This window comes from Silene latifolia, chromosome 1 (genome assembly GCF_048544455.1).
Source record: "Silene latifolia isolate original U9 population chromosome 1, ASM4854445v1, whole genome shotgun sequence".
In the NCBI taxonomy this organism is placed as follows: domain Eukaryota; kingdom Viridiplantae; phylum Streptophyta; class Magnoliopsida; order Caryophyllales; family Caryophyllaceae; genus Silene; species Silene latifolia.
Window position 1 is genome coordinate 58,263,152 of NC_133526.1, and position 13,774 is coordinate 58,276,925.

General features: G+C 40.5%; 1 non-coding gene across 1 annotated transcript; it reads left to right on the plus strand.

The window, feature by feature from the left end:
• The first annotated feature begins 4,371 nt into the window (after positions 1–4,371).
• LOC141624427 (small nucleolar RNA R71) lies at positions 4,372–4,478 on the plus strand. The gene has a single exon (XR_012534238.1). It is a non-coding gene; the product is annotated as a small nucleolar RNA R71 (small nucleolar RNA).
• Positions 4,479–13,774: the final 9,296 nt, after the last annotated feature.

Consider the following 13,774-nt stretch of genomic DNA (forward strand, 5'->3'; position numbering starts at 1 on the left):
GCCATTGGGCTTGAACTCTTGGTACTCGAAAGGGTAGGGTGGTGTGACAATGGAAGAGGAGGGAATTTCAATTTCACCCTTTTGTTGTCGGATAATATACTCAGCCTCTTTTGAAAGGGGAAGGAGATAGTTGGTCCGGTGGACGCTTAAACGACAAATCTTCGAAGGCAAAGTAAACGATCTAGCCTCACTAGTGAGCCATCCATACTTGGTGTCAAGAGGGTTATGGGTAACCCACTTGTACTTGTGTATCATAGTATTAATATCAATGAGATGACCACCCTCTTTCGCCTCATACTTGCTATCCTTGTTGAAGTTTGGATCAAAGTATTTAGCTAGGATAGTGACTAGGCCTACATTCACAATAACGGTAGTGCCTTTCTTCCCACAATCAATATTTAGCCATCTATCCACCAAAAGCCTTAGAGAGTTGAAAGGCTTGGTGAATTCCCTTCCAATGTTCAAAGCCGACTCAAGAAGAACAAAATCGAGTTTGGTGAAATGGTTGGTGTCTTTTCTTGCAATGATGGTGTTCCCTACGACCTTGTGCCATACTCTAATGCTCGGATGGTGGACTAAAAGAGCACGACTAGCATGAAAGTCCTCAAATTTCCTTCCGGAAATCGCCTCCCAAAGAGGGTCGGGGTCATACTTGCCAACATTCTTAAAATAACTCGGTGAATCACTAAGACCCAAAGCTTTACCCATTTCCTCAAAGGAGATGCGCCTACTAACATTAGCTAGACGGAACTCGATGGTCTCCATAGTCTCAACCTTGTTGACTTTCAAAGAACTCAAAAATTCTAAGGTAAGGGAGGGGTATGTCAATTCTTTTGATTCAAACAATTTCTCCAACCCCATGGCTTTAAAGAAGGCTCTAGTTTGCTCAAGGACACCCAACTTATCTAAGGTATCTTCACAAATAAACTTGGTGGATAGAAATGATTTTCTAGCAAACTTGGCAAAAGTGTCCCTATGGGATTTGGAAATGAAAATTACCTCCGGATAGTTCGAAAGTTGATCAATTTCCGGAGTAGTAGATGTTGTTGCTCCCATGGGAGGTTGTTGTTGTTGCACTTCCAAGTTTGGGCTTGCTACCACCATAGCCAATGCTTTCTTTGCTTGAAGACTCTTTTGTCTTGATGAAAGTGTCTTTGCCTTTGGTGCCTTTGCCTTTGTTGCCTTTGTTGCTCCCTTAGTCCTTGCCATTGATGAATAAACCAAGAAAAGAGTGAAAAATCTTCAATTTCTAGTGCACCCAAATCGATTTAAAGATGAAAGGCTTTGCCTTTATGAATTCAAAAATCGACTCAAAGGTTGAAGATTTTGTGCTTGGTTTTGGTTTTTTTATTGAAAGAGGAGTGATTGATTTGTTGTTAAAAGGATGTTTTGATTTGATTTTGGTGAATGTTGTTGAGGAATCTTGTTTTTGTGATGGAGAGGATGAGGGTTTTGGGGTTATGAGTAGTGTTATGAATGAAGGAATGAAGAAATGAATGTGTGAGGGGGTTTATAAAACCCGAAAAATTTGAAATGCAGGGCAAGACGGGCGGTTTTTGCTCGGGACGCCCGGATTTGGCCTGTTCTGGGTTGGGAAAAACTCGCCTAAAGACGGGCGTCTTTCAGTGAAGACGCTCGGATTTGCAAACACGGGACGGGCGTCTTTCAGTGAAGACGGGCGGATTCCTTTACAGGGATTTTTCTTGTTTTCCTCAGCTAAGAAGACGGGCGTCTTCCTTTCAAGACGGGCGGATTTTTGAAGACGGGCGGATTTGAATGCAGGTCGCCCGGATTCGCTTACAGTCAAAAATATTTCAAAAGTTCAGCTCAGAGGGACGTGCGTCTTCTACCCAATATGCCCGGATTGCCTGAAGACGGGCGGATTCTCCTGAATCCGCTCGGATTCGACCCCTTTGTACCTGGATTCAGTTCCATCCGTGTACATTGCATATCCCTTGTCATTTTTCCATTCTTCTTCAAAATCTCGTGTTCTTCATTGTGGGGGCACTACTAAGGCATGAATAGCCTAGGCAATTGTTATCCCCACACTAAGCTAAAGCACTACACATCAATTGAAATCATTAGTCCCTCCCTCACTTCTCTCAAACATGACAATTATCTTGATCAAGGTATAAAAATCCAAAAATAACAAAAATACAATACAAGAATTAAAATGCGAGTTAGGGAGTTAGAAATATTTACAAATGGTGGTTTAGGGAGGACTCCACCAAACTCTCATTCTTGATGAGATGTCAAGGGGGCATGTCCAAGGTGTTGTTGATGTTGCTCAACACCTTGAAAAAGTACTCAAAAGCTTGTTCATTGTCATGATAAAGGTCTTCAATAGACCTTGGCCCTTGTTGTCGGTCTTGATCGATGGCATTACCAATGTAGGGATTAAAAATCCCTTCAAATTCGTCGTCCCAAAGACCACAAACTTCATTAAGTTGATCATTAAAAATCTCTTGATTTGATGGAGACGACTCTCCCATTTTCTTTTCTTGGCCAATGAGGCCATCCGCTTCTTCTTTGCTTGACTTTGATGAGCTTTGCAAGCTCTCTTTGTTACAATTCACTTGCTCTTTGAATGGAGCATCTTCAATTTTCTTCTTCCATTGGAGTTCCGACTTCTTCCTATCATCCTTCCGGCTATAATGATCAATCATGAAACATGGTTCATGCAAACGTGGAGCTCTCATAGTCTTGTCAAGATTAAAAGTTATACTCTCATCTCCCACTTCTAGAGTGAGCTCATCATGTTTCACATCAATCACCGCACCCGCGGTGTGTAAGAAAGGTCTTCCTAGAATGATTGGAATGTTGGAATCTTCCTCCATATCAACAATGACAAAGTCCACCGGGATGAAAAACTTCCCAATTCGTACGGGAACATCTTCCCATATCCGTAATGGTGTCTTCGTCGATCTATCGGCCATTTGGAGTGTGATATTGGTGCATTTAAGCTCTCCCATCCCCAACCTTTTACTCACCGAGTACGGCATAACACTCACACTAGCCCCTAGATCACATAAGGCTTTGTTGATCGTGGTGTCGCCAATGGTACATGGTATTGAGAAGCTTCCCGGATCCTTTAGTTTTGGAGGTGAACTCCCTTGAAGTATTGCACTACTCACCTTAGTAAAGGCGATAGTCTCAAGCTTCCGGATCGACTTCTTCTTTGTGAGGATGTCTTTCATGTATTTCGCATAGGTCGGCATGTGATTGATTAATTCCGTGAAAGGAATCGAGACTTCCAAATTCTTCACAATTTCCATAAACTTTCCAAGTTGGTCATCAAATTTGGGCTTGGCTTGACGACTTAGAAAAGGAAGTCTAATCACAATGGGCTCCTTCTCCTTGACCTTGTCTTCATTTTTCTTTGAAATTTCTTCTTTTGATGATTCCCCATCTTTGGAGTTTTGCACAATTTCTTCCTTATCACTAGCTTCCACAACTTCATCCTCAACTTGCTTCTTCGGTGCTTCATACCTTGTACCACTTCTCAAGTGAATGGCACTAACCGTTTCATGTCTTGGAGGATTACTTTGAGGTGGTAATTGCCCCTTTTGTCTTTGCGAGCTTGAAGATGTTAGTTGAGTCAATTGGGTTTCCAACATCTTGGTGTGAGCTAGGATGTTGTTGATGGTGGTTTCCTTTGCTTGACTATCTTTTTGCATTTGAGTAAAAAACTCTTGTTGATTCTTTTGCATTTGGAGGACCGCTTTTTGAACATCAAAACCTTGGTCATTTTGGTGATTGTATGGATTTTTATTTTGGTAGCCTTGGTTTTGGTTGTAAAAGGGTCTTTGATTTTGGTTTCTCATGGGAGGTGGGGTGTATGTTGTTTGAGGGTTTTGAACATTTTGGCTTTTGTATGAGAGATTTGGATGGAACTTGGTGTTTTCATTGTAATAGTTGGAATAAGGGGTACCACTCTTGTATGCTTGGAAAGCATTCACTTGTTCATTTGTTCCCCTACATTCACTTTGGTCATGTCCCAAAGTTCCACAATTCTCACATATCCCACTTGGGATTGATGAAGATGCCGTCATGGCATTAACATGATGCTTTGGTGATTTTGAGGCTTCTTCAAGTCTAGCCATAGCTTTTTCAAACTTCAAATTGATTGTGTCAATGTGAGCACTAAGTTGAGCACCCAATTGAGTAACGGAGTCCACTTCATGCTTTCCTCCTCTAGTAGCCTTGCGAGGTCTACTATATTGTGAGTTATGGACCGCCATTTCCTCAATTTTGTTCCATGTTTGATTGTCATCAACTTCGGTGAACATTCCATTTGATCCCATGTTGAGAATGTTCCTTGAATCTTCATATAGACCGTTCCAAAATTGTTGTATCAAGAACCACTCGCTAAGTCCATGATGAGGACATGAGCGACAAATTCCCTTAAACCGCTCCCAAGCTTCATACAAAGATTCTTCATCCCTTTGCTTAAAACCCGTAATTTTAGCTCTTAGCATGTTAGTCTTTTCCGGTGGGTAGAATTTTTTGTAGAAAGCTAGAGCCAACTTCTTCCAAGAATCAATTCCGAGAGTGGCCTTATCAAGGCCCTTCAACCATTGTTTCGCGGTGCCAATTAGAGAAAAAGGAAATAAGACCCATCGAATTTGGTCTTGAGTTACACCGGTTTGAGAAATCGCATCACAATAGTCACAAAAGGTTTCCATATGAGAATGAGGGTCTTCACTAGGCATCCCCCCAAATTGGCTCATTTCGACTAATTGGATAAAAGCGGATTTGGCAATAAAATTTACGTTCAAATGTTGTGGTGTGGGAGTACCATTGGGTAGGTTCTCCTCGGTGGATACGGAATGTGATGAAAACTTAGGCATTGTGGGTTGATTTTGTATGGTATTTTGTGTTGGGTTCTCCTCACCTTCTCTTGCAAAAGGGTTGATGAACTCAATAGTTGGTTGAATATCTACAACCTCACTAATACCTCTCAAATTCCTCCTAACAAGTCTTCTATTGGTTGTCAAAGTTCTTTCAATTTCACGATCAAAAGGTAACAAATCACCTTGTGACCTTCTAGACATGCAAAATATCAGACAACTCGAAAACAATTAGAACAAACCTTGAGGAGTTTTACTTCCTCAAGGCAAAGAAAGACACAACTAATAACAATATAAGAAAATCTAAATCGAGTTAACACCGTCCCCGGCAACAGCGCCATTTTTGATGTGGGACAAGAGTTGGTCGTCACACGGTCGTCACACGTCCAATCAAACACAATTTATAACTTCACAAACAACTCTACAATTAGTAAAGAGGCAAGTAAAGGTCGGATCCCAAGGGACGGGAATTGAAATGAGATTTCTATTGCAACTAGTGGTGTCTTAGGGGTGTCACAATTTGGGTTGATGTAGAAGGTCACTAAACTAAATAGCAATGAAAGTAAATAAGCAAGATGAATTAAAAGGGTTGTAAACAATTGATAAAAAGCACTAGGGTGTCATGGGGTCATAGGGGAATCATGGGAATTGATCCTAAAAACATGTTCTCAAATTATAAGTAAGCAATTATTGTTGTGATGGATTGAGTTGGGTTATATCTTACAATCCTAGGAAAGTTTGGGTCCCGGAGCCGAATCGATTAGATTTTACAACACCTACAAGTCGACTTAATCTTCCCTACTCAACAACATGCATGGTCTAATGAGACTCGAGTTGGTTTATGTCTTACGAGTCTCATTGAAAAGATAGGTGATGGGTAAAAAATGCAAGGATTCATAGGCTCGCATTTCATCAAACATAACATGTGCATGAGTTGAGATCAAAACAAGCAAGCAAATAAACCATGAAAGCATATTAATTTAAGCATGAATCATTCCCCGTGTTGGTTTCCCCCAATTACCCATTAACCCTAGCTAGGTGACTACTCACTCATTATCATGTTGATCATGCTAGCAAGGTTGTCAATCATACCAACAAAATGAAACATGATGAACAAATGAAAGTAATTAACAATAATTAAAAAGGGATTAAGAGGATTATACCTACTAATGATTCCAATAACAAAGCAAGAATAAAAGAAGTACTTGATGCTTGATTGAGAGGTTGTCAATCTCCCAATAATAACCCAAATAATCTTCAATTACCCAAAATAAAGGATGAACAAAAGAGAGATTAAGGAAATAAAACTTGTATTAAAACTTGATTAATTGTTGATTACAAAACTAAAGAGAGATTTGATTGATATTAACTACTCTAAGAATTGATAAGAAGAACATCCTCTTCTAATTAGACTAATGGGGTATTTATAGTGGAAATTAGGTGGATGCATTAGGGTTAACTAAGGGCTAAACTAGTAATTACACTTTTTAGATTGAGCAGGGAGACGCCGGTATTTTTCGAAGGAAGGGCTTCTTTCACGGATGCTTGAAGAAGACGAAATTGTGCTGGACTGGAATCCGTGCGTCTTAGGCACGGGACGGCCGGATTTGTGTGGCTGGGCACGGGCGTCTTCAAGGGAATCCGGGCGTCTTTGGCAGAAGACGCACGGATTGTGCTGTGAAGGACGGGCGGATTCAAGGCGATCCGCTCGGATTGTAGCTCAGCATTGTTTCTTCTTCTTTTCTTCCCTTTTCTTCATAAAATCCTTGGGGATTTCCTCGGGGATGCAAGGATCCTTTCTCGTCATTGCCCAACTACTATAATATGTACAAAGGCCTTCTAATCTTGTCTCTCCTTGATGCTTGGTCATTGAATTCAATCAATTTAGTCTCGTTTTACCATGAAAATGCAAGATTCTTACTCCTTTCCTACCAAGGGATCAAAATCTCAAAGAATATGCAAAACAAAGAACTAAAGACAATAAATGACCCAAATATGCACTAAAAAGCATGGGAACAAGGCTAATTCGGGGGCTAAATATGCGCTAATTATGGTCACATCAGTGAGTTCACGACTTTAGGACATCTCCCAAGCCTTTGCATTAGCTCCTACAACCTTTACCCCGGGTTCATTTTAATTGACTCCCTATATTCATTAGATTCATTGGTTACAGGTTTCAGGATCGTCGCTCTGATACCATTTTGTAACACCCCCATACTCCAAGTGCCTTACCAGGACCACTCAGGTATAAGGATGCTACCATCTCGGTTACCCGAGGCAATGATAATCATCAGACAATAACGAAACAACATTTAAATAGTATAACTTTATTGAAAGGTTACAAACCAAAACCAAATACCAAAATACGAATACAAGTTCTCAAAACCAACTGTCTAATCAGCTAAATGAAATGTTTATTAAACCACTAAAGCTACAGCGGAAGACTTCTATCATCAGACGGTGGCACATCCCAGCTATCCCATGTAACTCGACTCATACCGCTCAATAATCGCTCACCATCCCCGAATGGATCACCACAGATTTTAAAACATTAAACGGTCGGTCGACTAATCACACAATCTATATAAACCAACAACACAATAAACAACACAAATTCAAACGGTCACACACACACAATCACCCACTCCAATCAATCTCCGTCACCGATCGTCCACCGGACCACCCCGCCATGGGGGGACCGCAATTGCCCCACCAAATCCCCGCTCATCATACCGAGCGATAACCCTGTCCCATTAATGTGCACATCCCCTCCCGTGGCGGGTTCCACGGAGGGCGAAACTAGGGCATGAAGCCACTCCCGCAAGTGACGCCACTCAGCCGAGAACGCATCTCGAGAACCAGAGACAAACAATCACAACCATTAAACAGCAATCAAAACAAACAACCGTCACAATACGAATACGATAATATTCAACAATCACAAAACACCAACAATGCATTATGGGACTAATACTGAGTAGGGAAACCCTACCTGGAAAGCAACACAATCAGACGGTCTCACAGCTGATATAAAAAGGCTTCTTCTACGAATCCTCCTCCTAACATACAAATATATAATCACTACCAATCACGAAATACAATAAAACCCCCAAATCTTAATATTAGGGTTTAACCAACTTTAACGAAATACTATCAAAACGGTACGTAGATCTTACCCTCGACGCAAGGATCACAAAGGTATAAAGAAAGGTAAAATCCGACCTTCCAAGCTCCGGGATTTGCCAACAATGCGATTGATGCGAAGAACGTAGTTTGTTTTCTCTTTTGACAATTAGGTTATAAAAGTGTTTAAAGAAAAGTGACGGAAGTAATTATATACTTAATCGCATTATTAACAAAACCCGACAAATCATCACCCCGTAAACCGGCTACTCGATCGAGTAGCTAAGGTACTCGATCGAGTGCCCCATACTCGATCGAGTATCAAGGTTACTCGATCGAGTACCCAACAGGTCAGAAACTATTTTTAAAACACAACACACCCTTACTCGACGGAGTAAGGCCTACTCGATAGAGTACCCAGAGGCTCATAAAACCGTAGTATTACAAGTAGCTTATTTTGTGAATCAAGGAGGTAAATTTGTGAAACCAGTAACTTATTGTTATATTATCTTCAAACTTGGACTTAATGTTTGTCATCTGTTTGTTAAGATTTCGTTTACCTGCTTTTGTGAAACCTAGAACATATTTTGTGAATCTAGAAGGTAAATTTGTGAAACCAGTAGCTTATTGTTATATTATGTAATACCCCGTATTTTAATTATATTTTATAAATCATATTTTATAAATTATATTGATTAGTTATGTTTATTAATTATAATAATTGCGGATTATGTTGTTAGATGGAAATAATTAATAAAATAATAAAACAACGAGTCGGGATGACAATTGAGCAATAACAAAATACGATAATTTATAGAATAATAATACTCGATAATTATGTTGTAATTATAGTAGTAATACGAGTATACTAATAATAATAATATAAGTGTATAATATTAATATTATGGTAAACTACATATTTCCTAATTAATTTCTTATAACCTTAACCTACCTATATAAATAGTTGAAACCATAGACCATGTTATTGATAATAAATCTGAAGAATTCACAAAGGGGAGAGAATTGGAATCGACGTTGGATATTCACGAGATTAACTTTCTAATTAAATTAACTCGAGGTAAGACCGTCTCATGTATACTCTTTGCTACGCTATAACTTGTAAACTAGACCACCGTAGGACAAGCCGTGACCATAGTTGTGACCGTGGATCATCAGGTACCACTGATGACCTTCTTTGACCACCTTTGACCGACGGGAGAGGGGTGTTTCAGGCGGGTTTTGGGTGGCTGTTTGGGTTCGTTGTTGGGGTATGTCGAAAGGAGGTTTAAGGGAATTGGACCCATGAAACTCGACTAATTGAACCTAGGCTAGGATGGGTTAAGACTGGGAGGGGGTGTCGACTACCATGGTGGTGTCTTGGTGGTCGAAGGTGGCGGTTTGCGGTAGTTGGTGGCTGGTGGCTGGAAAAACGTTAAACAGAGGAAAACAGGGGAAGGATGTCACCATCTTAAGATGGAAACCGTGGCCGTATTGGTGGCTGTACCGGGGAAAGGGGACCACCCCTGGTGTCACCGTGGGACAGAGGTGTCAACGGTGGTGTCCAGATGTGGTAGTGGTGGGCGTGGTGATGTTGGCGGGGTGCTTTGTATGCGGTGGTTGTTGATGACGGGTTTTCGGTAAATTTTGTAAAGGTTGTAGTGATCGTTGCTAGGGCTCGGATTTTAGGACAAGTGTGGTGGTTTTGTGGGGGATTGGTCAGTCGTGGTGGGGTTTTGGTCACGGTGGGGCTGAGGTGGTGGTGTGCCGTGGGTTGTTTTGGGTGTTGGTGATGGGTTTTTACACGGGTTAAGTGGGGGTGGTGTAACACGGTTTTCAAACGTGTTGTAATTGTGGGTTGTGTTGATGTATGACGTGGGTCATCACAAGTTGAGTGGGTGACTCGGGTTTTTAATTTAATCGGGTTTTAGAATATCGTAATATTATAATTAATAATAAGTAATTAATGTATAATTGATATTGAATTATAAATAAAGTATAAATAATTAATATCGGATAAATTATTATTTCATTAGGTGACGGAGTTTTGAGAAGCTTTGTTAATTGGATTGCAATTATTCGAATTTGTGATTGGAGTATTTGCTTGCCAGGTAGGGATTATCCTACTCAACTTACATTTATGAGATTGTTAATTGTTTATATATATGTGGTTGATTTATATATTGAGATTGTGATTATGAATGTGGAATTGAGAAGATGGAGTTGGGTTCTTTATGAGTATTGGCGATTATTGTATTTTGATTGAAGGGACCGAACTGCTAGTCCTTGTGAGTTATTTGTCGAAGGGACCGATATACTGCTAGTCCTTGGTTATTATTGGAAGGGACCGATATACCGCTAGTCCTTGGTTATTATTTGAAGGGACCGGTCTGAGCAACCGCTAGTCCTTGTGGCGTCAGTTGATCATTGGCCGCCCCTCAGAGTCTCTTCTCTAGTAGGCTCACTACTAGGGAGATGTGCACATTCGGAGCTGAGGAAGCGTTAAGACGGAGTTCGGGAGGAGTAGAGGTGATTGGAGTATAACACAGATGGTTGAAGGTTATGGGTGTTACCATAACATGCGATTATTTTGGCTGAGTTGGATATATTATTATTGTGCGTTGTTTAGTTAGTCCCTACTCAACCTCGTGGTTGACCGTGTATTCGTGAACACATGTGATGAACCATAATGGGGAGCAGATTTGACAGGTACTAGAAATTAGCTGACTTGGGAGCTATGGGATGCGTGAGGACTTGGCCAATCTACCTAGAAGTCTAGACCACATAGAAGATTTTATCACTTTATTTATTTTCCGCTGCGAGTTTTATTTATCTTATATTAAGTTTAGTTGGATAATTTGTAATAAACATGTAGTCATTAAAGTTCTAATTTAAAGTACTTTGGTATTGTTGTACTTTGTTATTCACTACCTCGGGAAACCGAGATGGTAACAGTCCTATTTATTTGGGAATGTCTAGCTAAAGGCTCCTGAATAAAGGCTACGATCAAGTTGGAGGCACAACGAGGACGTTGTGTTCTTTAAGTGGAGGAGATTGTAACACCCCAGTTATTGAGAGTAAGGTTGTCCCACATCGGGGAATTGAGGAGGTTGTGATATGTTTATAAGGGATTCCACCCACCACTTAGTAACAAGGCCTTGTGCTTTTGGGCTTAAGTGAGGACAAGTAATGGGCCCAAAGGTACGTATCCCATCTTATTGGGTTGTGTTACGACCGTGGTGGGTCGGGTTGTTATAATTATGCAGGTTTTTGTTATTGAGGGTTTAGGGTTTTTGCAAGTTTTTGTTAGTGAGGGTTTACGGTTTTTTTTAGTATATTTCGATTCTATTGCGTATGGTTTTGTGATTAATTTATCGTTCTTTGTATGCATGTTCTTTGGATGCATGTTCTTTGCCAGTTTTTAAATGTTTTTGTTAGTGAGGGTTTAGGGTTTAGGGTTTTTGCCAGTTTTTGTTAGCTACATCTCATTTGCATTTCGTGAATCTAGGACCTACTTGTGTGAATCTAGGACCTAATTGTGTGAATCCAGACCCTGTTTTGTGAAACTAGAAGATAATATTGTTATACTTGTTAATAAGTGCATGAATTCACCTTATTTGTTTTCATTATCTTATCCTTCTATATTGCTAGTTTTTAAATGTATTGTTGGTTAAGTTTTCAGTAGCTACATCTCATTTGCATTTCGTGAATCTAGGACCTAGTTGTGTGAATCTAGGACCTAATTGTGTGAATCTCAGACCCTGTTTTGTGAAACTGGAAGATAATATAAGTGCATGAAATCACCTTCTCTGTTGTCAAACTTACTTAAAATGTTTACATTTTGGATTTTAGTTCTGATGTTATTTTGCCTTACTTGGTGCATAATAGGAAGCAAGCTAAAATGAAGCGACTTGTTGAACCGATTCTTGCTGATTCTCTTCAAGCACCTACAAGCTCTTGAACCACTCTCGACCCACCTACAAAAAAGACAAGAATTTACAAAGACAGATCGCTGTGTTGAGGACTCGGATGTCTCCTTCTGGGCTTTACCACTTTCTGAACAATAAGGAGAATCCACCATCAGATAAGCAGATTGAAGCTATACAAGAAATGGGATTTGGTTCTCTATTGCATCTTAAAACAGATGTTGTTCCGGGTTAGTTGGCGTACTGGCTAGTTTCAAATTATAACTCCTGTACAGGATCGTTGTGTGATGGGAAACTCCTTGTTTTAGAGGAAGATATCCATCTGTGCATGGGATTGCCAATGGGTCCAAACATTGTCGAAGAAGCAAAAATTGGAGATAAGTGCCCTACTTATGTGTCTCTTTTGGAGGAGTTCAGAAGTCAATACAAAGGTAGTGCAATTGAGCTCAAACACATTATGGAAAAGCTCTCTACACAAAGAGATGGTAGAGATGATTTCAAACGCACTTTCATCATTTATATCTTCAATGCTCTTTTAGGCGGTGTTGTAGGCAATAGGGCAAGTTTGAGACTTCTTAAAAGTTTGGTAAACACTGAGTTGATCTCCGAATTCAACGGTGCAATTTTATCAAACGTAAACCGGTGACCAAGTTGAGTCTTGGCAAAAGGAGGAGTGGAAGACCAAAAAGTTGAAAGAAAATTGGTTTGGTGGACCTATTATGGTCTTGGTTTTTATTTATCTAGACCGATGTGTCTTCAAAGCACGCCTTGTTACTCGGCGCTTTCAACGCTCTCAACTTGGACTAAAGAAGCTATATCCCGAGAATTAAGCAGAAGTGAATGACAAAAATTCGGACAATAAAACTTTCGGCAAGGGTTCTATTGAGCCTCCACTGGTCATCACTCGGCATAAGGCACATGCACTTTTGCCTACTATTGAGTTTAGGGAGTCTTCAAAGCCACCGAGTGCACCCTTGCCTACTATTGAGTTTAGGCAGTCTTCAAAGCGAACAAGTGAACAACAACATTCTGAAGATGAAGAACCTTCTGATCCTCCTACTGAGTTTATTAATAAACTTGCGCTTTTCGCAAATGTTGATCCTCTTCTACCTAATAATTCAGGTAGTACTACTGAGTTTGTTAATAAACTTGCAGTTTCCGCAAAGGTCATGGCTCAAGCTTTCATGGAGTACAAATCTCTTGCTAGCCAAGCTCTGAGCAAACTACCTTCCTCAGCAACAGTTTCTAAACTAGTTGCAGCTGTAGATGGTATGGCAGATGGTTTTAGGTTATCTCAAGAAGACAATAATGAGAAGGGTAATGTACAGGAGAGTGTGGAGGGTAATGTCTAGGAGAGTGTGGAGGGTAATAGTGGGGATAATCTAGCTGAATTATTGGAGGCATTGGACGTGATGGGTGAAGCTTTGCAACCAATACAGTCACGTCATTCACCACCAAAACCAGAATGCCAAATCATACCACTTGGTGAACCTTCAACATCTTGTATTCAAGGTGATGAACAACCTGATCATCTTTTATCTCCCTCTCATAATACTGCTACTGATGATTTCCCTCCCGTCAGTGATGATGCCTCTGCCGTCAATGATGAACAACCTGGCCATTCTGAGCCCACAGTGGTAGCGGATGATCATCATAATCAAGAACGGTGGGTTGAGTACAATAGGAGGAGAACAAGTGAAAGAGATATGCAAACAAGTTCCAGTGCTATTGATGATGTCCCTTCCGTCAATGAGCCCACTCACGCCACTGTGACTGTTCTAGCTACTCCTTCTACTCCTACTCCTACTCCTCCTCCTGTGGTAGGGAACAGTGATCCTCCTTCTTCACCATCTGCCAGTAAGGAGTTGAGGGCGTGCG